This window comes from Alosa pseudoharengus, unplaced genomic scaffold (genome assembly GCF_046254945.1).
Source record: "Alosa pseudoharengus isolate Yale_2024_CS ecotype anadromous, Long Island Sound unplaced genomic scaffold, YU_APseudo_1.1 YU_APseudo_1.1_scf_4, whole genome shotgun sequence".
Lineage (NCBI taxonomy): Eukaryota > Metazoa > Chordata > Actinopteri > Clupeiformes > Clupeidae > Alosa > Alosa pseudoharengus.
Window position 1 is genome coordinate 1,279,023 of NW_027468774.1, and position 23,484 is coordinate 1,302,506.

Below are 23,484 nucleotides of genomic sequence, written 5' to 3' on the forward strand. Positions count from 1 at the left end.
CAAATATTGCGGACAGCGGTAGGATATGTTTAGCCTAGTCAAGAACGATCCAAGTACAGCTCGCTGCAGCCTGCGGGAAGGCGAGGCTTGACATCAAGCCCCGCCCACATCCAACTCAGCCATGTTTTCTTTGCCTACGTCACTCCCCATACGCTTTGGCTTTAGGCCTACTGCCGACAGCCCGGTAGCTAATTATATAGTAGCCTATATTGTTTCATATTAGATGATAGAAATTGATGATTTAGGCTAAACACAAATTACATGTCATGCAACAAGTGAATTTTTCAAGTAGGCCTAGGCTAGTTACTGTAATTGGGTTCGTGTAGGCCTACTTTTTCGTTCATTTGATTTCCGGTTTTGAAACAATAACCATGCACATTCACAAAAATTGGTCATTTTAAATATTGATGACAATGTGTTCAAATGGAAAACGAGCCATAATTCATTTAATTTAGCCCTCAAAAGTAGAATGGTGTGTTTCATTATCATGGACTATCAGTTTAACAGCAAGAATTCTCCATTACAACCAAATAGCCTACAAAGGGGCGATTTTGCTTTATTAACAACAGGTGAACCAGAAACATGCATTGTGTAACGTTAACCGGTTAGATCCACTGATCTATAAAGGACAGTGTTCTTTATAGATCAGTGGTTAGATCAAGCTCGACATCCTCATCTCAAATATAGGCTACTGCCCAGATAGCAAGCAGCTATCGGACCACCGGTAGATAGGCTACTTGTCAGCAACCCGCGATGGTAACGTTAGGCCAACGGCAGTCCGCCGTATAAATGAATAAAGAAAAGGTTGTCAAATCTGAGGCTCGTTAGCCCAGCGGTCCGCCGGCGACAGCGAAACCGGTGGGCCGCCGCCAGCCTCTTGCCATCTGGGTGGTTAACTTTGCTATCTAACTAGCCAGCTAGCTAGTTCCTATCTGACGAACGAGTAGTGTGACAACAGCGTTCTTATGGAAACGTTGGTGCTGTTGCAAGTTGCTGCACTGGTTTGAATCCACAGTTTACGTGTTGAATTACACAATAAAACATGTTTTGTAGTAAGTTGCTGGTTTGTAGAATGTAGCACTAGCAGCTCGCCCAGTCTCGTTGCGAGTCCTGGCTCTCTCTCTGCCGACTGCCTCCCTCCCTCTCGCCGCCAGCAATTTTAAACTGCGTCACGTAATACAAAAAAACATGGCTGACTTGGATGTGGGCTGGGCTTGATGTCAAGACGACCGATTGCCTGCTAGTTTGTTAAAAGCTTGACTTGCCTTCTGTGAAGGTAACGTTATATCCAGGGGTAAATTGATTAAATAGCTACCTCTTTTGAACTGTCAACTGTCTATATTTTATCAGAGGCCCTTTATGATGCATATACTGATCTTTATTTGTATGTACACAGCGTAATTATGTATATGTTTTATCCTGGTAGACCACCGATTGCCTGCTAGTTTGTTAGCTTGACTTCGCCCTCTGTAAAGGTAACGTAAACGTTATATCCAGGCGTAAATTGATTAAATAGCTACCTCTTTTGAATTGTCAACTCTGTATATTATATAAATAGGCCCTTTATGGTGCATATGCTTATATTTATTTGTATGTGCACAGTGCAATTTATATATATTTTCTTAACTTGGTAGACAACCGATTTTCAGTCATTGCCTGCTACTTAGTTATCTCGATTTTGCGAGCTGTGAAGAAGGTATCGCTACACCAAAATTACGAAGTTCAGTAGTGAATCTCTGACATATTTTATTTAGTAAATTATTGATGTTAGATTACTAGGATCATTAAGGTTGATTAAGGACGTTTTTTTTTAGGTTGTATCTGCTGAACCTGGCGGTGTTAGCTAGTCAGCTGAGTACTGTGTATCTGATGCTAGTAGAAATAAGGTTTGTTTAATTACACCCTTGAAATAATAATAATAATAATAATAATAATAATAATAATAAGCTTTATTTGTATAGCACCTTTCATATACAGAATGCAGCTCAAAGTGCTTTACATTTGAAGCATGTAACAAAATAATAGTCAGTCAGTCATTATCAATCACATTTCTTCATTGCTGGGGCCGTTTATGATCCACTCAGCAACATATCAAAAATATAGAAAATGACATGTCATAAGACTGGCAGCCTTAACCCTCTTACCCCCCACAAGCACGCCATATGGCAACTGTGGCAAGGAAAAACTCCCATATTCCAGGAAGAAACCTTGAGCAGAACCTGACTTAATAGGGGGAGCCTGCTTGATGTACAGAGGCAGGGTGTTCCATAGTTTGGGGGCATAATGGATAAAAGCAGCTTCTCCACTTTGTTTTGTGGAGCACTTTGGGTACGATTAAAAGATTAGAATTGGATGATCTAAGTTTCCTTTGTGGTTGATAAGATATTAAAAGCTCAGAGATATATGAAGGTGCTATGCCATTCAGAGCTTTGTAAGTAATTAACATAACCTTAAAATCAATTCTATAGGAAATAGGGAGCCAGTGCAGTTCAGCCAACACAGGGGTGATGTGTTCTGTCTTCTTAGTCTTAGTTAAAAGTCTAGCCGCAGAGTTCTGTATGAGTGCCAATTTCTTTAGATGTTTTTTGGGAAGACCAGTGAAAAGTGCATTGCAGTAGTCTAACCTGCTAGTGATAAAGGCGTGAATTAGTTTTTCTGCATCTTGATGAGTTAAAAAGGGCCGCACTTTGGCAATGTTTCTAAAGTGGAAATAGGCTGTTTGAGTAACTTTCCTGATATGGGGCTTAAAACTTAACTCTGCATCTAAGATGACACCGAGGCTTGTTACTTTTGGTTTGACCTGGTGTGCCAAGTTCCCCAGATTACTAAGAACAATATCTCGCTTTAGTTTTGGTCCCACCAAAAGTACCTCTGTTTTGTCATCATTTAGTTTCAGAAAAATTTTGCTCATCCACTGATTAATGGAGGTTAGGCATGCAGTGAGGGAGCAAAGGCCATCTGGGTTAGTTGGCTCCACAGAAATATACAATTGGGTATCATCTGCGTAGCTATGTAAGTTTACATTATGCTGACTTATGACGTTTCCCAATGGAAGCATATATAGGGAAAATAGCAGGGGACCAAGGCAGCTCCCCTGGGCCACACCAAAAGGCAAGTCATGTTTTTCAGATACATGATCTCCTAGACTGATATAAAAATCTCTGCCAGTAATGTAGGTTTGAAACCAGTTTAGAGCATTATCAGAGAGACCCACCCACTTCGCAAGGCGGTGAATTAGGATGCTATGATCGATCAATGGTGTCAAATGCCGCACTCAAATCCAGAAGAATAAGGATTGAGACTTTGTTTGAGTCAGTAGCCAGTCTGAGATCATTGACTATTTTTACTAGAGCCGTTTCTGTGCTGTGATTTGATCTAAAACCTGATTGGAATTTTTCAAGGATACTGTTTTCGTTGAGGAAGGTATTTAACTGATTACAAACAACTTTTTCAAGTACTTTGCTCAGGAATGGTAGATTTGATATAGGCCTGTAGTTGCTCAGATTGGTATGGTCAAGATTTGACTTTTTAAGTAAAGGTTTCACAACAGCGGTTTTAAAAGCAGTTGGAAATATACCTGTTTCTAATGAGGTATTTATTACCTTGAGAATAAAGGGAGCTAAGCTATCATATACTTTTTTGAGGAATCTAGTAGGGATTGGATCTAAAACACATGTTGAGGAGCCGGTTTGAGTTATAATTTTACCAAGCTCAGATTGAGTAATAGTGCTAAAGGACCTTCATTTTGGGGGGCTGTTTTTGGGTGTACTATCAAACATATTACTTGTGTTACCAATAGCCTCCCTTATAGAAATTACTTTGTTTTTGAAGAAGTCTGCAAATTCTTCGCATCTTAGAGAGGATGCCTGACTGAGTGTATCAAAAGGTGTTTGATGCAATAGCCTATCAATGGTAGAGAACAACACCCTAGAGTTTCCACTGTTTTCAGCAATTACCTTAGAGAAGTGGTTCCTTCTCTCATTCCGAATAGCTCTATTATAATTTGCTATTTTTTCTTTTAGAATGGCACGGTGAACCTGTAACTTAGTTTTTCTCCATGTTCTCTCAGCTTTTCTACATGATCTTTTTAGATCATGGATATTTTCGTTCATCCAAGGTGTCAGTTTGCTACAGGGCCTTTTTTTAGTCTTTAAGGGTGCCACTCTATCAAGCATAGCGCCTAATTCATGATTGAGAGCCTCTACCATTTGATCAATGGGATGATGTAAAATATCAAAATTTATGGAGTCTTTAAGAGCTATGAACTGCTGTTCTGCTCTAATGTCCAAGAGTCGCGATTTGATTGCAATTTCGGGATGAATTTTTGGAGTATGTAGTACTATATTAAAAGATACACAATAATGATCAGACATATTTATATCATTTACTGATAAGTCTGTGACTTCTATCCCTCTAGAAATGACTAGATCGAGGGTGTTGCCAAGGTTGTGGGTGGGTCCTGTAACATGCTGCTTTAGCTCTAAACTGTCCAACACATTAAGGAACTTACTGGCTTTAGCATCAGTTGTCTTATTGACATGAATATTAAAGTCGCCATTTACAATTATCCGATCATAGCTAGTGATGATGAGCGACATAAGTTCAGAAAATTGGTCGAGAAAGTCAGCCCATAGTTTAGAAGGGCGGTATAAGGTTAATAGAAGTACAGCTGGGTCAGCCTTCAGAGTGAGGGCAATGTACTCAAAGGAAGCGAATTCACCAAAATTGACTCTAGTGCAACTATATTTGTTTGAGAGAATGGAGGCAATTCCACCACCTCGTTTGCCTTGTCTAATTGAGTGGAAGAAATTATAATTTGGGGGACAAGTTTCAACAAGAACAGCTTCGCTGTCTGAAGTCAGCCAGGTTTCAACAAGAAACAGAAAATCCAATTGTTTTTCACTAATAAAATCATTGATTGCAAAGGTTTTTTCTAGTAAGTGCACCTACAGTATATTCAGTAAACCCATGTCAGCTGAAAATGCCTCTGGCTTTTGAGGAATATGCTGAGGTATGGAAAGAATATTTGTTAGGTTTCTAGTTTTAAATTTGTCTTTTCTTTTTACTATACGTTTGGTAGAAATCAACGTTGGAATAGAACTATAAGCATAAGTCATGCTATTGCATGTAGCAGCTTGATCTATGGTAGTAGTATTGTATGTTACCCTGCAGAAAACATTCTCAGACCCATCCACATGTATAATGCCATTCGAATCAATACCTGGGGGGCGTGAATCTGTAATATTTTCTACAGAATGTCAATGCCTCAGTGTGGACGCTATGTTGTCAGAGAGTAGCCTGGCTCCATGTTGGTTTGGGTGGAGACCATCACGCTTCAGCATACTGGGCCTCTCCCAGAACCAGCCCCAGTTGTTGACATAGGGGATGCTTAGGGAAGCGCAGTAGCGGTTGAGCCAGGTGTGGAGATCGAACAGTCTGGACCATCTCTCAGCACCTTTTCTGTAGGTAGGGAGAGGCCCAGAGATGACAAAGCGTTTTTCTGTGCCCATCAGGGTGGTGATGAGAGTTTTGTAGTTTTCCTGCAGTGCTACTGACTGCTTATCTCTGATGTCGTTTGTGCCCACGTGTACGATGATGTTGTTAACCTTGGTGTGGCAGGCCAGGATGCTTGGGAGTTTCTGCTGGATGTCAAGGACCTTGGCACCAGGGAAGCAGTAGACCTTGGAGGGACCGCTACACGATGGGGGAATGCAGAGGTCTCTAACCATGGAACTGCCGATGACCAGGGTGAAGGTTGATGAGGTCCGGGGAGGTGGGGGTCGGGGGGGCGCCGACTTTGAGGAGGGACCAGGATGGTTGTGTCGGGGCAGGAGGGGCTCTTCATCCTCGGTCAGAATGGCGTAGCGGTTTTCCAGTCGTATAGGTTGGGCTGGGCCTGAGTGCCGTCCGGACCGTCTGCCGTGCTTGTGATGCTTGCTTCTACGCCATGGCTCAGGCTGGTGTGGAGTGGAACTGGCCAGCAGAGCAGGCTTGGTTCTCAGCAGAGGCCGGGGAGAGGCAACAGGGACAGAAGTTGCATTAGTGCATGGCATGGTTAAAGTATTGGAGAACAGAGTGAAATCAGGGCATCTGGCATTAGTGTGTGTAAGATAGGTAACGTTACTTACGGAGAGAATGGTGTCAAGGAACTGTTCATCCTTCTCAATCTGATGGAGGGTCGCTATTCTGGCTTCGAGTTCCACTATCTTTTCGCTGAGAAGGATGCATTAGTCGCAGCCTGGTGCACAGCTGAGGGGAGGCATCGTGTCGCGGCGAGGGCTCGTCGGTGTCAACTTTCTTTTAAACGTTTGTTTGCTAGTTGGCTAGCAACAGCGATATCGTGCAGTTCCTTGATAACTCGAACACAGGTAGCGGGTAAGTAATCTGAGAAAATCTCACTTTTATATTGAGTCACTAGTTTTGAGGGACGTTAGAAGGAATTTGATGCTTTCTTCTTCCAGATAGCGTTTCCTTTGCCCGGTATTATTTGCAGCCCTTGATGCTGGCTTAATCGTTTCACGTTAACGTTTGACAGAAAAGTTTGGCGATCAAGGTTATAGAGTCCGATAATCCAAAGCCTCGAGCAACAACAGTTTATGCAACAGTTTGTTCACGAGATATAATCAGTAGCCAGTAAATCCGTAGAAAGTAGATGGTAACAAGGAGATTTTAAGATAAATAAGTTTGGAAGTTTAGGTAGTTACATACGGAGCACGCCGACCGGAACCGGAAACCTCAGCCTGAAGGCCTTGAAAGGGCTGTTGGATTGCATGTAGGAATACAAATTATTTCACACAAAAAATTATCATAAGCCATAATGAGCTTTAAAATGTTTATTACTCAGACAGTAGTGTGACTAATTTGTTCCCCAAACACTGCTACTGCATGCGGCTGCTGCTGGAGGCGATGACTGCTTGAGCTGGCTGGTGTTTGCGGCTGCTGCTGCTGGCGGCTGCTGGTAATGGTGGTGGCTGTTGCTGCTGGTGGCGGCTGCTGGTAATGGTGGTGGCTGTTGCTGGCGGCTGTTGCTGGTGGTGGCGGCTGCTGGCGGCTGTTGCTGGTGGTGGCGGCTGCTGCTGGTGCCGGCTGCTGGTGCCGGCTGCTGGTAATGGTGGCTGCTGGTAATGGTGGCTGCTGGTGGCGGCTGGTGCTGGCCATGGCTGCTGGTGGTGTCTGCAGGTAGTGGCTGCTGGTGGCGACTGCTGACTGCTGAAATAAGAGGAGACTGGAGGCTGTGGAGACTGCGGACGGTGTGCCGGGAATGGAGAGGCTGAATACATCCATGGCAACCAGTAAGGTGTTCGGCAGTGGCCTAGATGGTATGACCTTAGGTGAGGAAGTCTGCTGTGTGGAAATCTTCTTCTTGGTCTGACTCTTATTACGGCTGTTTGCCTTCCTCTCAGCTCCGATGCACTTTGAGTGAATCCTTAACCTCAGCCTGATGTATGTTGAAAGGATTTTTTTTTTCAGCTCATGGCATGAGGGAAGGTTGCTGTCCAGACTCATGGCCTCTCTTTCCAGCTGTTCCACTACGTTGGAGGATTCCATAAGGGAATCACTCGTCTTGGAACGGAAGAGCTGCTCCACGTGCTGCAGGAGAGTGAACAGCTCATCGGATGGCCAGCATAATGCACCCCTTTTAAATTCCTTTAACTGTAGTAAAACAGCTCTCACTTGTTGTGTTGGTTACTTTTTCAACCAGTGCACACTGGCATTCCTCACAGAGCGAGAAGCCGATGACCCTCTTCGCTATGTATCCTGCCAGGTGGTAGAGGACACAAGACTCGGTCTTTGTGAGGTCAGGTGGTGATGGGTCTACCAGCTGCTCCACTCTCACAACCTCAGAAGCACTGCAGTTGCTGTTCTGGCTGTCCAAGAAGTCCGCCAAGTGGTCTGATGCATCATCCAGGTAACTGCCAGTATGCGTTGTCGAGAGGAACTGCCCTACAGTGACAGCCCGTAGTGCATAGTGGAACTCCACAGGTGTCGGGACTGAGTTCCTTTGACGTATGCAAGAAAAACTATTTTCTAGGCAGTCCTGAGTGAACCGGCTTGTTAGGACAAATTTGTGCCCCTGTCTCAACAGATCTTGCAGGACCTCCAGTATCGTCGTTGTGGCCATCACCAGTCCTGTCTGGACTGGTTTCCAGCTGCCCTGGGGACCGATCTTCAGGCCCTGAAAAAGATGGATCGGGTCACTGAGGAAGCTGATGGCCTTTTCATACTCTTCCATCTTGAAGTGACTGAGGGCAGTGACAACATTGCGGGACGACATGAGGTCAAACCAGTGGTCCATCTTATTCAAAAACCATGCCGTTGTAAGGTAGGACTCTGGTGCCTCATTTATAAAAGGGTTGCGTAGAAACCATCCTTCATTTGATCTTAGATCATTTCTGAAATGATCGTACGTGTGATTCAGAGAAAATGAACGTACGCACAAAAAAACGTGCGTACGCCACCCTTCCAGATGTGCCCATTATAAATCACAAATGAACGTCAGCTTGTGCGCAGCCGGATGGTTTTAGGTCTCCGCCTTGTAAACACCCCCTCATCAATATCATTAGCATATGTGTTAATGAAATCAATGGCCTAAAAGCTGTAGCTTATGTAAAATTATATATTGAAAACATTGTATAGGCCTAGCCTTTGCCATCTGATGTTAACTAGCCTATATGGGTCAGTTCGAATAGCTTACCTAATTATGTTTTTTCCAGCAAAGCTTTCTGGAAAGAGATCGTATGCATCCATGTCTATTGTCCTCTGCTCGCTTTCATTCCTTTTGCTTGCAGTAATGTGAATAATCAACATTTCGTATGTTTAGGCCTACTTTGTAGAAAAAAAAAGGGTAGGCCTATGAAGGAAAGACCTCTAGGCCTATATAATCCTGTACGTTATGGTACAGTAGGCTATGTATCCAATATGACCCAGGGTAATATGCTGATTTTGCCTACAAAACGGAGGACTAAATTATAAGCGTGATATGTCATGTAGGCTTAACATTTCTTTTAGGGTAGGCTATGTTTTTGCTGAAAAAGTAGCCTAGTTCGCCGGTCATTTTTCATTCATTCTGCATTTCTTTGCTATCATTTTCCTTCAATAATGTCCATTGGCTTAAACATTGTCCTTTATTGTTTGCTTTAGGCTTACCTTTATATTTTATCCTACATTATTCAACTCACGTATTGTCATCTGATCTTGGGCACTGCCAGTCAAAAAAAGCAAACAGGTGCGCGCTCTGCACCTCTTTACGCAACTCCGACGCAACACTAAATATGAAGATGCCCTGCTTTCAGAGGATAACTTCAGTCCCTTGGTTGTGTAGGCTATATATGATATAAAATATCTATAGCCTACATTGTATAGCTTACAGTCAAATATTACCTTTCTGTTACGAAGCTGGGAATAGGCCTATGAGCGCAAATTAGGATGTAGTGGAGGCTAAACGCGAGTAAACGCAGTTTATCCACCTCTGAAATTTCATAAATAGAGTTTAGGCCTACCCACCTCTTATTAGAGTTTATCCACCTCTCAAAAACGTTTATTCACTTTTAACATTCAAAACTGTATGATCAAATACTATCCTATATCCCAATACTGCACAATAACCTCCAACATTATCAAACTGTTCGAATGCCTTTTTGAATGCCTTCCTCTCCTAAACGAGGGCAATTGGACATTTGATGGTCCAGTGTTTCCCACAGAATTGGATTCAATTTGTGGCGCTAGCTGACTTTGACAACGGGGGGGGGGGGGTGGTATTAAGATCGTCTTGGTAGTGTATAGGTCTAATTGAGTGCCTGTCACTTTTTAAGACGTTTGAGGGAACCCTTGCAATTGTAACACAGTTGAAAGGCTGCTGATGTGTGGATGCAATTCATAACGTTTTCTACATAGTTAAAATAAAGGTTCGTACTTCTCCTTGGGACAAGCACTTTTGAATTTTGGAAAACACTTTTCCATTTACATCGGGATTTTGCAAACATTCAGTGACAGAGTCAATAAAATGAGCCCTTCAACGAAATTGACAAGCAGCTGTAAGTAGGCTAAGCATTCTAAATTCGACATCCAAACAGTATTCTAACGTTAGCTTTGAGATACTGCTTGATTTCATAACTTAACTTAGTTTAGTCTCTTCAATGTAGCCTACTATGTTGTGATAAGACCTTAGCAGAGTTCACTTCAATGCAGCAGTTTTGAACAAATTTGCGCAGCATGGTCACGATGCTAAGCGGATTTAATAGCAAGTTAGCCAGACGTCTTCTATGCAATGCTTCTATGTGGCAACAACAATCCTTCAACAATCGTGAATATTTTGTTAAATGCACATGCAGAGGAGTGGCAGCAGGCTACGAGAGAGAGCGGGGCGGGGCAAGGAAAGTCTGCGTGCGTAAAAAGCGCAGCTCAATGGCAATGCAAGGATTTGACCTTATATTTAAATTAAATTAAATTGAATTAAATTAAACATAGAATATTCATCTGTGGCGGCCGATTTTTATTTTGTGGCGCCCCGCCACAGATTAGTCAATGTATGGGAAACACTGATGGTCAATATTAAATTGGTGAAAACACTAAATATACTAGATCACCTGTAAGAATGTTTCAATTATTCTATCGTAGGTCTTGGTGTTTTTTTTTTAGATATTGTGAAATAAGTAAGCTATACGTCTTTTCACTTTCTTAAGTGGGCTATAGTTCTCATTAGCAGTTTTATGCCAAACAGCATGACACAGAAAATACAAAGACAGCATGCATTTACCATATATTTAAATGTAAATGCCAATATTGAAATGCAAAATGGAATTGTTAATGTAAACCATTATCGTTATTTTTTATCATATGCTCTCCCACTAGTCTCACTAGCCCATTTGTTTTTTTTCATGGAAACGGTTGCTATGCTTTTTATACCCCTCATTGGCTAATTCGATGAGAATGTTTTAGAAACAATACAGACAACAGGATACGATTGGTTTGGCTCTCGCCTTAGGAAGCTGGGCCAGAGGCATTCACAGCAGCACTAGGTCAGTGTGATTCAGCGACGAACGAAAAAGAACTGGAAAGGCGAACCAGTTCAGGTCGTTCATTTTAAAGACCCCCATTACCTTTCATCTGCCTCTACTAAATAGGCCTACGAACAATATTCCTTGACTGATTCTTGCGTGTTTTGAGGGAATCTTTTTATCATGACTCTCGGGAGACAAGCATCAAGAACAGAATAGGCTAATCTATAGCACCGCTGTCCAAACCCCTTTCGGGAAAACTAACTGACTGAAAGAAATTACATATTTTTGTGTCGGTATGGTTAAATGAACCCCATGATGGTCATTGTAGAGCAAAGAACCTACTTTACATTTCATTCGTTGTCTTCATCTTTTTTTTTATTCAAAACAATTCGTAGGTATCCATACTCAAGTCTAATTACCACCAGACACAAATAATCATCACCTAGGTTAAATCCTCTCTCTCTCCAAAATCCCTTCCTCTGAGATGCACTCGCTATAGGCTATAATTTAGGCTACCCGACATTTCAAATGTGACTCTCTAAAGTTGGGACGATTGCTGTAGGCTATAGGCTACTGCCCATATTGGAATAAAAATATAAAGGGCCCACCCTACTTCGCAAAAGTCCACTCTGTTGAAAAATCCTGGCTACGCCACTGTTAATGACCTCATGTCGGAATGGCAGGACGTTTGAAAAAAGGTCAAGTGCCACTACTCCGACAATGGAAAATTGTCGCAGTAGTGGGACGCTTGAAAATTAATGTTAATGCTGCCACTTCGACAGTTAGACGCCAATGTCTAAGTAGCGGCATGTCGGAATAGCAGCATGTAACTGTTGGTTAGGTGATGTTTGCGGTAAGTGACAAAATATTTTAGCCTAAAAAACACGTGGCATCGCTTAGAGCACCTTTAATAAGGAAACTGCCATTCTAGTGGTGAAATAGCCCATTGACATAGCTGAAATGGGTTAAATAGCCCATTGACATAGCTGTCTAGTGGTGAAATAGCCCATTGACATAGTTGTCTTTGGCTAGTCTAGTGGTGAAATAGCCCATTGACATAGCTGTCTTTGGCTAGTCTAGTGGTGAAATAGCCCATTGACATAGTTGTCTTTGGCTAGTCTAGTGGTGAAATAGCCCATTGACATAGCAGTCTAGTGGTGAAATAGCCCATTGACATAGCTGTCTTTGGCTAGTCTAGTGGTGAAATAGCCCATTGACATAGCAGTCTAGTGGTGAAATAGCCCATTGACATAGCAGTGTAGTGGTGAAATAGCCCATTCTGCTGTACTGTGCTCCTGCTCCTGCCCATGACCTCAGTACAGCTTTACTACTTCTTAGTTGTAGTTCTTCAAATAGTCTGAGCTCATTTATGGCATACATGCCGTTACTGTAAGGCTAGTGCTAATTACAGAGCTCATTTATGGCATACATGCCGTTACTGTAAGGCTAGTGCTAATTACTATAATAATAATAATATAATAATAAGCTTTATTTGTATAGCACCTTTCATACACAGAATGCAGCTCAAAGTGCTTTACATTTGAAGCATGTAACAAAATAATAGTCAGTCAGTCATTATCAATCACATTTCTTCATTGCTGGGGCCGTTTATGATCGATCCACTCAGCAACATATCAAAAATATAGAAAATGACATGTCATAAGACTGGCAGCCTTAACCCTCTTACCCCCCACAAGCACGCCATATGGCAACTGTGGCAAGGAAAAACTCCCATATTCCAGGAAGAAACCTTGAGCAGAACCTGACTTAATAGGGGGAGCCCATCTGCTTCTGGCTGGCTGCGCCCTCCAATAGCAGCAGATGTAGAATAATCTGAAAAAGTAGTCTACAGGATAAGACGAGTTAACTAAAAGCTTTCCTGTACAGGTATGTTTTCAGATCTTTTTTAAAAATATTTACTGAACTCGCCTGCTTGATGTACAGAGGCAGGGTGTTCCATAGTTTGGGGGCATAATGGATAAAAGCAGCTTCTCCACTTTGTTTGTGGAGCACTTTGGGTACGATTAAAAGATTAGAATTGGATGATCTAAGTTTCCTTTGTGGTTGATAAGATATTAAAAGCTCAGAGATATATGAAGGTGCTGTGCCATTCAGAGCTTTGTAAGTAATTAACATAACCTTAAAATCAATTCTATAGGAAATAGGGAGCCAGTGCAGTTCAGCCAACACAGGGGTGATGTGTTCTCTCTTCTTAGTCTTAGTTAAAAGTCTAGCCGCAGAGTTCTGTATGAGTGCCAATTTCTTTAGATGTTTTTTGGGAAGACCAGTGAAAAGTGCATTGCAGTAGTCTAACCTGCTAGTGATAAAGGCGTGAATTAGTTTTTCTGCATCTTGTTGAGTTAAAAAGGGCCGCACTTTGGCAATGTTTCTCAAGTGGAAATAGGCTGTTTGAGTAACTTTACTGATATGGGGCTTAAAACTTAACTCTGCATCTAAGATGACACCGAGGCTTGTTACTTTTGGTTTGACCTGGTGTGCCAAGTTCCCCAGATTACTAAGAACAATATCTCGCTTTAGTTTTGGTCCCACCAAAAGTACCTCTGTTTTGTCATCATTTAGTTTCAGAAAATTTTTGCTCATCCACTGATTAATGGAGGTTAGGCATGCAGTGAGGGAGCAAAGGCCATCTGGGTTAGTTGGCTCCACAGAAATATACAATTGGGTATCATCTGCGTAGCTATGGAAGTTTACATTATGCTGACTTATGACATTTCCCAATGGAAGCATATATAGGGAAAATAGCAGGGGACCAAGGCAGCTCCCCTGGGCCACACCAAAAGGCAAGTCATGTTTTTCAGATACATGATCTCCTAGACTGATATAAAAATCTCTGCCAGTAATGTAGGTTTGAAACCAGTTTAGAGCATTATCAGAGAGACCCACCCACTTCGCAAGGCGGTGAATTAGGATGCTATGATCAATGGTGTCAAATGCCGCACTCAAATCCAGAAGAATAAGGATTGAGACTTTGTTTGAGTCAGTAGCCAGTCTGAGATCATTGACTATTTTTACTAGAGCCGTTTCTGTGCTGTGATTTGATCTAAAACCTGATTGGAATTTTTCAAGGATACTGTTTTCGTTGAGGAAGGTATTTAACTGATTACAAACAACTTTTTCAAGTACTTTGCTCAGGAACGGTAGATTTGATATAGGCCTGTAGTTGCTCAGATTGGTATGGTCAAGATTTGACTTTTTAAGTAAAGGTTTCACAACAGCGGTTTTAAAAGCAGTTGGAAATATACCTGTTTCTAATGAGGTATTTATTACCTTGAGAATAAAGGGAGCTAAGCTATCATATACTTTTTTGAGGAATCTAGTAGGGATTGGATCTAAAACACATGTTGAGGAGCCGGTTTGAGTTATAATTTTACCAAGCTCAGATTGAGTAATAGTGCTAAAGGACCTTAATTTTGAGCTCATTTATGGCATACATGCCGTTACTGTAAGGCTAGTGCTAATTACTGAGCTCATTTATGGCATACATGCCGTTACTGTAAGGCTAGTGCTAATTACAGAGCTCATTTATGGCATACATGCCGTTACTGTAAGGCTAGTGCTAATTACAGAGCTCATTTATGGCATACATGCCGTGACTGTAAGGCTAGTGCTAATTACAGAGCTCATTTATGGCATACATGCCGTTACTGTAAGGCTAGTGCTAATTACAGAGCTCATTTATGGCATACATGCCGTGACTGTAAGGCTAGTGCTAATTACAGAGCTCATTTATGGCATACATGCCGTGACTGTAAGGCTAGTGCTAATTACAGAGCTCATTTATGGCATACATGCCGTTGCTGTAAGGCTAGTGCTAATTACAGAGCTTCATTTATGGTGACAAGCCACCATTTTGTTACGCATCTAGGGTGGGCGTGGGGTGGGAGTGTTTTAGGGTGGGCGGAGCCTGATCTGACAGGATGGGTGGGGCCTGATCTGACAGGGTGGAAGTGTTCTAGGGTGGGTAGGCGGAGCCTGATCTGACAGAGTGGGAGTGTTCTAGGGTGGGCGGAGCCTGATCGGACAGGATGGGCGGGGCCTGATCTGACCCGATGGGCGGGGCGTGATCTAGGATGGGTGGGCGGAGCCTGATCTGACAGAGTGGGGGTGTTTTAGGGTGGGCGGAGCCTGATCTGACAGGATGGGCGGAGCCTGATCTGACGGGGTGGGCGGGGCCTGATCTGACAGGGTGGGCGGAGCCTGATCTGACGGTTCTTTTCGCCTCATCTCTATCTGCTGCTTCCGTACACTTGCGGGGACCAATCACGAGCTGTCTTATCCACCAATCACGAGCTGGCTTATCCACCAATCACGAGCTGGCTTATCCACCTGGCGCGCTATTGGCAGGTTTAAAACGATGACGATAGCGGGAGAGCCTGGAGTTTTCACGTCGCTCTGCAAACGTCACCCGGTTCCTTGGTCAGATTGGTGAATGCGTATGCCTGTTGATCACGCCTCTTGTGCAGTAGAAAATACATAGCGGACTCCCCAGACCAATGTTCAATCTTAAAGGGATACCAGGCATGCCTGATACTTTTTCTCTATAAGCTCCCCCTACCGTCTGTACGTGTCGATACGTGTGCGAGCCCTCGTTCGGTCTGAAGCTCTTTTCCTTTTCTTTGCATCTTCCGTCAAGGGTTTTCGCTGCTTCTTCACCGGCTCTGCCATTATACAAACGTTTGCAACAATCGCTAACGTTTCGTTAGCCTGCCTCTGTGCTGATGCAGGATGTAAACTGATCCTGCTTCTCGCAATGTCTGAGACTTTGTGAGACTGAAGGTCGGCGGGTAGGATACACTGAACTTGCAAGCGGGATATTCTTCCTACAGGCAGTAGAGGCGGACAAGAGAGCCTGCATTCGCCCCCTAATGAGTCATTTAACCATATACCGACTTACGAAGATGATTAATTAACACCAAAACGTTGCCTGGTGTCTCTTTAAAAGATGGAGCTTGGTCTGGTGAAAGCCAGACTATTACGCATCCCCTGTACTTGTTGGTCGCCCATACTGGATTGTAAATTTGACAGGAAGCCAGTGCAAGGTCGGCAGTACTGGAGTGATGTGCTCTTGCTTCCATGTACCGGTAAACAGTCTAGCGGCTGTGTTTGTACCAACTGTAATCTTGCAAGAGATGATTATTAATTCCATTATAAAGGGCAATAGTCCAGTCTGGAAGTATAAAAGCATGTATGACTTTCTCAAGATCTGCTGCAGTTACTCCAAGAGCTCTGATCTACGGTTTTGGAGATGGGGTAAGGGTGCCCGGGAGGACCAAACAGAATAACCTGTGTGTGTGTGTGTGTGTCCTCTCTTTCTTCTCACAAACTGTGAAGTCTCTTCTTTCTGTCTTGTTTAAACTGGAATAAGCAGCAGTGTTGGCCAAGCAGTAGGAATGCAGACCCCCCTCCCAAATACTCTCATACACACACACACACTCATACACACACTCATACACACTCACACACATAGAAATAAAACACACACACTCATAATCACACTCACACACACACTCAAACATACATAATCATTCACTCAATTGTCAACCACACACACACACCTGCACACAAGCACAAACATACCGACACACACACACACACACACACACCTGCATACAAACATACTGACACACACACACACACACTTTCCTACAGACACTCTCCGTCACATCCATCTGGTTTGTGTTTGTTTAGTGTGGTCAGATCAGCTCCTGGGGGCGTGTGTGTGTGTGTGTGTATAAGACTCAGTGTGTGTGTGTAAGACTCAGTGTGTGTGTGTGTGTGTGTAAGACTCAGTGTGTGCGTGTGTGTGTGTGTAAGACTCAGTGTGTGTGTGTGTAAGACTCAGTGTGTGCGTGTGTGTATAAGACTCAGTGTGTGTGTGTGTGTATGTGTAAGACTCAGTGTGTGTGTGTGTGTGTGTGTGTAAGACTCAGTGTGTGCGTGTGTGTTGTTTGTGCATGTGTGTGTGTGTAAGACTCAGTGTGTGTGTGTGTGTAAGACTGTGTGTGTGTGTGTATGTGTAAGACTCAGTGTGTGTGTGTGTGTGTGTGTAAGACTCAGTGTGTTTGTGTGTATGTGTAAGACTCAGTGTGTGTGTGTGTGTGTGTGTGTGTGTGTAAGACTCAGTGTGTGTGTGTAAAACTTGGTGTGTGTGTATGTGTAAGACTCAGTGTGTGTGTGTGTGTGTGTGTGTGTATGTGTAAGACTCAGTGTGTGTGTGTGTGTATGTGTAAGACTCGGTGTGTGTGTAAAACTTGGTGTGTGTATGTGTAAGACTCAGTGTGTGTGTGTGTAAAACTCGGTGTGTGTGTATGTGTAAGACTCAGTGTGTGCGTGTGTGTAAGACTCAGTGTGTGTGTATGTGTAAGACTCAGTGTGTGTGTGTGTGTGTGTGTGTATGTGTAAGACTCAGTGTGTGTGTGTGTGTATGTGTAAGACTCGGTGTGTGTGTGTAAAACTTGGTGTGTGTGTGTGTAAGACTCGGTGTGTGTGCCTGTCTGTGTGTGTTGTTTGTGTGTGTGTGTGTGTAAGACTCGGTGTGTGTGTGTGTTGTTTGTGCATGCGCGTGTGTGTCTGTGTGTGTTGTTTGTGCATGCGTGTATGTGTAAGACTCGGTGTGTGTGTGTGTGTGTGTGTCAGTGTGTGTTGTTTGTGCATGCGTGTGTGTCTGTGTGTGTACATAGAACCCAACACATCAGACCAGAACCCAACACATCGGACCTCACATAGAACCCAACACATCGGACCTCATGTAGAACCCAACACATTGGACCTCATGTAGAACCCAACACATCGGACCTCATGTAGAACCCAACACATCAGACCAGAACCCAACACATTGGACCTCATGTAGAACCCAACACATCGGACCTCATGTAGAACCCAACACATCGGACCTCATGTAGAACCCAACACATCATCGGACCTCATGTAGAACCCAACACATCAGACCAGAACCCAACACATTGGACCTCATGTAGAACCCAACACATCAGACCAGAACCCAACACATCGGACCTCGTGTAGAACCCAACACATCGGACCTCATGTAGAACCCAACACATCGGACCTCATGTAGAACCCAACACATCAGACCAGAACCCAACACATTGGACCTCATGTAGAACCCAACACATCGGACCTCATGTAGAACCCAACACATTGGACCTCATGTAGAACCCAACACATCGGACCTCATGTAGAACCCAACACATCGGACCTCACATAGAACCCAACACATCGGATTTGTATCCAACACATCGGACCTCATGTAGAACCCAACACATCGGACCTCACATAGAACCCAACACATCGGACCAGAACCCAACACATAGAACACCTGCTCCTCACAGCACGCACACACACACACACACACACACAAATGAGCGGTCAAATTCTAGCTATGTTGGAAGATTACACACAGCTCAAAACACTTCTAGATTATATAATTTAGGGCTTACAGCTACATCAAATCCAATTGCTAGGCAACCTAGCCTAGGTTGCTGACGTTTAGCTAGCAATATCAGTGAACGTTAGCAAAACAATTAGACCTATAAAACACAAACTTAGCAGCAAGGGATGCACGGGCGCCATCTCTCCGTTTTCTTTCCTTTTGTTTTGAAGTGCCAGATCCATAAAGCCTCTTACTTGCCATTATGAATCACCATTCAAATTCAGCTTTATGAAGATGGGTATTTATGCTCTGCCTCCGATGCGAAAAGACGAGAACTTTGAAGGCTGTACCATTTCAGGGAAGCATGGGGGGGGGTTGAGAGATAGGGTACACAGTTAAGAGAAAACAACGGTGGGCCTGTTCATAACTAATTTATATATTTTTTATATGTGGTAGTTGGGGCCCTACGTGCTCTGCGTTGTGTACTCTGCGTTGCGTACTCTGCTCTGCGTTGTGTACTCTGCGTTGTGTACTCTGCTCTGCGTTGTGTACTCTGCGTTGTGTACTCTGCGTTGTGTACTCTACTCTGCGTTGTGTACTCTACTCTGCGTTGTGTACTCTACTCTGCGTTGTGTACTCTGCTCTGCGTTGTGTACTCTGCGTTGTGTACTCTGCTCTGCGTTGTGTACTCTGCTCTGCGTTGTGTACTCTACTCTGCGTTGTGTACTCTGCTCTGCGTTGTGTACTCTACTCTGCGTTGTGTACTCTGCGTTGTGTACTCTGCTCTGCGTTGTGTACTCTGCGTTGTGTACTCTGCTCTGCGTTGTGTACTCTACTCTGCGTTGTGTACTCTACTCTGCGTTGTGTACTCTACTCTGCGTTGTGTACTCTGCTCTGCGTTGTGTACTCTGCGTTGTGTACTCTGCTCTGTGTTGTGTACTCTACTCTGCGTTGTGTACTCTACTCTGCGTTGTGTACTCTACTCTGCGTTGTGTACTCTGCGTTGTGTACTCTACTCTGCGTTGCGTACTCTGCTCTGCGTTGTGTACTCTACTCTGCGTTGTGTACTCTACTCTGCGTTGTGTACTCTACTCTGCGTTGTGTACTCTGCGTTGTGTACTCTACTCTGCGTTGTGTACTCTGCGTTGTGTACTCTACTCTGCGTTGTGTACTCTACTCTGCGTTGTGTACTCTGCGTTGTGTACTCTACTCTGCGTTGTGTACTCTGCTCTGCGTTGTGTACTCTGCGTTGTGTACTCTACTCTGTGTTGTGTACTCTGCTCTGCGTTGTGTACTCTGCTCTGCGTTGTGTACTCTACTCTGTGTTGTGTACTCTGCGTTGTGTACTCTACTCTGTGTTGTGTACTCTGCTCTGCGTTGTGTACTCTGCTCTGCGTTGTGTACTCTGCTCTGCGTTGTGTACTCTACTCTGCGTTGTGTACTCTGCGTTGTGTACTCTGCTCTGCGTTGTGTACTCTGCGTTGTGTACTCTGCTCTGCGTTGTGTACTCTGCGTTGCGTACTCTGCTCTGCGTTGTGTACTCTGCGTTGTGTACTCTGCTCTGCGTTGTGTACTCTACTCTGCGTTGTGTACTCTACTCTGCGTTGTGTACTCTGCTCTGCGTTGTGTACTCTGCTCTGCGTTGTGTACTCTGCGTTGTGTACTCTGCTCTGCGTTGTGTACTCTGCTCTGCGTTGTGTACTCTGCGTTGTGTACTCTGCTCTGCGTTGTGTACTCTGCTCTGCGTTGTGTACTCTGCTCTGTGTTGTGTACTCTGCGTTGTGTACTCTACTCTGCGTTGTGTACTCTACTCTGTGTTGTGTACTCTGCGTTGTGTACTCTACTCTGCGTTGTGTACTCTGCTCTGCGTTGTGTACTCTGCTCTGCGTTGCGTACTCTGCGTTGTGTACTCTGCTCTGCGTTGTGTACTCTGCGTTGTGTACTCTGCTCTGCGTTGCGTACTCTGCGTTGTGTACTCTGCTCTGTGTTGCGTACTCTGCGTTGTGTACTCTGCTCTGCGTTGTGTACTCTACTCTGCGTTGTGTACTCTACTCTGCGTTGTGTACTCTGCTCTGCGTTGTGTACTCTGCGTTGTGTACTCTGCTCTGCGTTGTGTACTCTGCTCTGCGTTGTGTACTCTGCGTTGTGTACTCTGCTCTGCGTTGTGTACTCTGCTCTGCGTTGTGTACTCTGCTCTGCGTTGTGTACTCTGCGTTGTGTACTCTGCTCTGCGTTGTGTACTCTGCGTTGTGTACTCTGCTCTGTGTTGCGTACTCTGCGTTGTGTACTCTGCTCTGCGTTGTGTACTCTACTCTGTGTTGTGTACTCTGCGTTGTGTACTCTACTCTGCGTTGTGTACTCTGCTCTGCGTTGTGTACTCTGCTCTGCGTTGTGTACTCTGCTCTGCGTTGCGTACTCTGCGTTGTGTACTCTGCTCTGTGTTGCGTACTCTGCGTTGTGTACTCTGCTCTGCGTTGTGTACTCTACTCTGCGTTTTGTACTCTGCGTTGTGTACTCTACTCTGCGTTGTGTACTCTGCTCTGCGTTGTGTACTCTGCGTTGTGTACTCTGCTCTGTGTTGTGTACTCTGCTCTGCGTTGTGTACTCTGCGTTGTGTACTCTGCGTTGTGTACTCTGCTCTGTGTTGTGTACTCTGCTCTGCGTTGTGTACTCTGCGTTGTGTACTCTGCGTTGTGTACTCTACTCTGTGTTGTGTACTCTGCGTTGTGTACTCTACTCTGCGTTGTGTACTCTGCTCTGCGTTGTGTACTCTACTCTGCGTTGTGTACTCTGCTCTGCGTTGTGTACTCTGCGTTGTGTACTCTGCTCTGCGTTGTGTACTCTACTCTAAGTTGTGTACTCTGCTCTGCGTTGTGTACTCTACTCTGCGTTGTGTACTCTACTCTGTGTTGTGTACTCTGCGTTGTGTACTCTGCGTTGTGTACTCTGCTCTGTGTTGTGTACTCTGCGTTGTGTACTCTGTTCTGCGTTGTGTACTCTGCTCTGCGTTGTGTACTCTGCGTTGTGTACTCTACTTTGCGTTGTGTACTCTGCTCTGCGTTGTGTACTCTACTCTGCGTTGTGTACTCTACTCTGCGTTGTGTACTCTGTGTTGTGTACTCTACTCTGCGTTGTGTACTCTACTCTGCGTTGTGTACTCTGCGTTGTGTACTCTACTCTGCGTTGTGTACTCTGCGTTGTGTACTCTACTCTGCGTTGTGTACTCTACTCTGCGTTGTGTACTCTGCGTTGTGTACTCTACTCTGCGTTGTGTACTCTGCTCTGCGTTGTGTACTCTACTCTGCGTTGTGTACTCTACTCTGCGTTGTGTACTCTACTCTGCGTTGTGTACTCTGCGTTGTGTACTCTACTCTGTGTTGTGTACTCTGCGTTGTGTACTCTACTCTGCGTTGTGTACTCTACTCTGCGTTGTGTACTCTGCGTTGTGTACTCTACTCTGCGTTGTGTACTCTGCGTTGTGTACTCTACTCTGCGTTGTGTACTCTACTCTGCGTTGTGTACTCTGCGTTGTGTACTCTACTCTGCGTTGTGTACTCTGCTCTGCGTTGTGTACTCTACTCTGCGTTGTGTACTCTGCGTTGTGTACTCTACTCTGCGTTGTGTACTCTACTCTGCGTTGTGTACTCTACTCTGCGTTGTGTACTCTGCGTTGTGTACTCTGCTCTGCGTTGTGTACTCTGCTCTGCGTTGTGTACTCTACTCTGCGTTGTGTACTCTGCGTTGTGTACTCTGCGTTGTGTACTCTGCTCTGCGTTGTGTACTCTACTCTGTGTTGTGTACTCTGCTCTGCGTTGTGTACTCTACTCTGTGTTGTGTACTCTGCGTTGTGTACTCTACTCTGCGTTGTGTACTCTACTCTGCGTTGTGTACTCTGCGTTGTGTACTCTACTCTGCGTTGTGTACTCTACTCTGCGTTGTGTACTCTACTCTGCGTTGTGTACTCTGCGTTGTGTACTCTACTCTGCGTTGTGTACTCTGCTCTGCGTTGTGTATTCTGCGTTGTGTACTCTACTCTGCGTTGTGTACTCTGCGTTGTGTACTCTACTCTGCGTTGTGTACTCTGCTCTGCGTTGTGTACTCTGCTCTGCGTTGTGTACTCTACTCTGCGTTGTGTACTCTGCGTTGCGTACTCTGCGTTGCGTACTCTGCGTTGTGTACTCTACTCTGCGTTGCGTACTCTGCGTTGCGTACTCTGCGTTGTGTACTCTACTCTGCGTTGCGTACTCTGCGTTGTGTACTCTGCGTTGTGTACTCTACTCTGCGTTGCGTACTCTGTGTTGTGTACTCTGCGTTGCGTACTCTGTGTTGTGTACTCTGCGTTGCGTACTCTGTGTTGTGTACTCTGCGTTGCGTACTCTGTGTTGTGTACTCTGCGTTGCGTACTCTGCGTTGCGTACTCTGTGTTGTGTACTCTGGTCTGCGTTGCGTACTCTGCGTTGCGTACTCTGCGTATGGGGAGCAGGGGCCCTGGGCGCAGCAAATGAACGTCAGAAACAATATATTTCAGCTCACGATATTCAGACCGGACAAAAACATTAACGGCCCACCGGGAATCCTCCTGTAGTTCCCTATCCTTACCTTACTATGCACAGAGAATCACAGGCTCAGTCCCTGCCTCAGTCATTGCAAGCACCTCTGATTGATTAATCACCACTATGTGGATACTGTTTTTAGAATTGATTTAGATTAAGTGTTAGTTAGTATAATTTGTATTTTAGTATATTTAGTATATTCTTTATCTTCTACTGTCCTTTTTGCTTAGTTGTGTTTTTTATATTATATACTTTTAATTACTGTTTCTGCTGTTAATGAATGTGTGTGTATTGTCTGTAAGCTAATGAGACCTTGAATTTCCCCTGGGGATCAATAAAGTATCTATCTATATATCTATCTATCTATTAGCCACTCCGGGCCTGCATTCAAAACATTAAAGAAATGAATTTAACAGCAACTGTATGCGAGGTTAACTAGGCCTATATCATGATGAATCATTGAATCAAAAGCTTTACTTTGTTAGATAGAAGTATTCAGGAAATTGTGTCTAGTTCATAC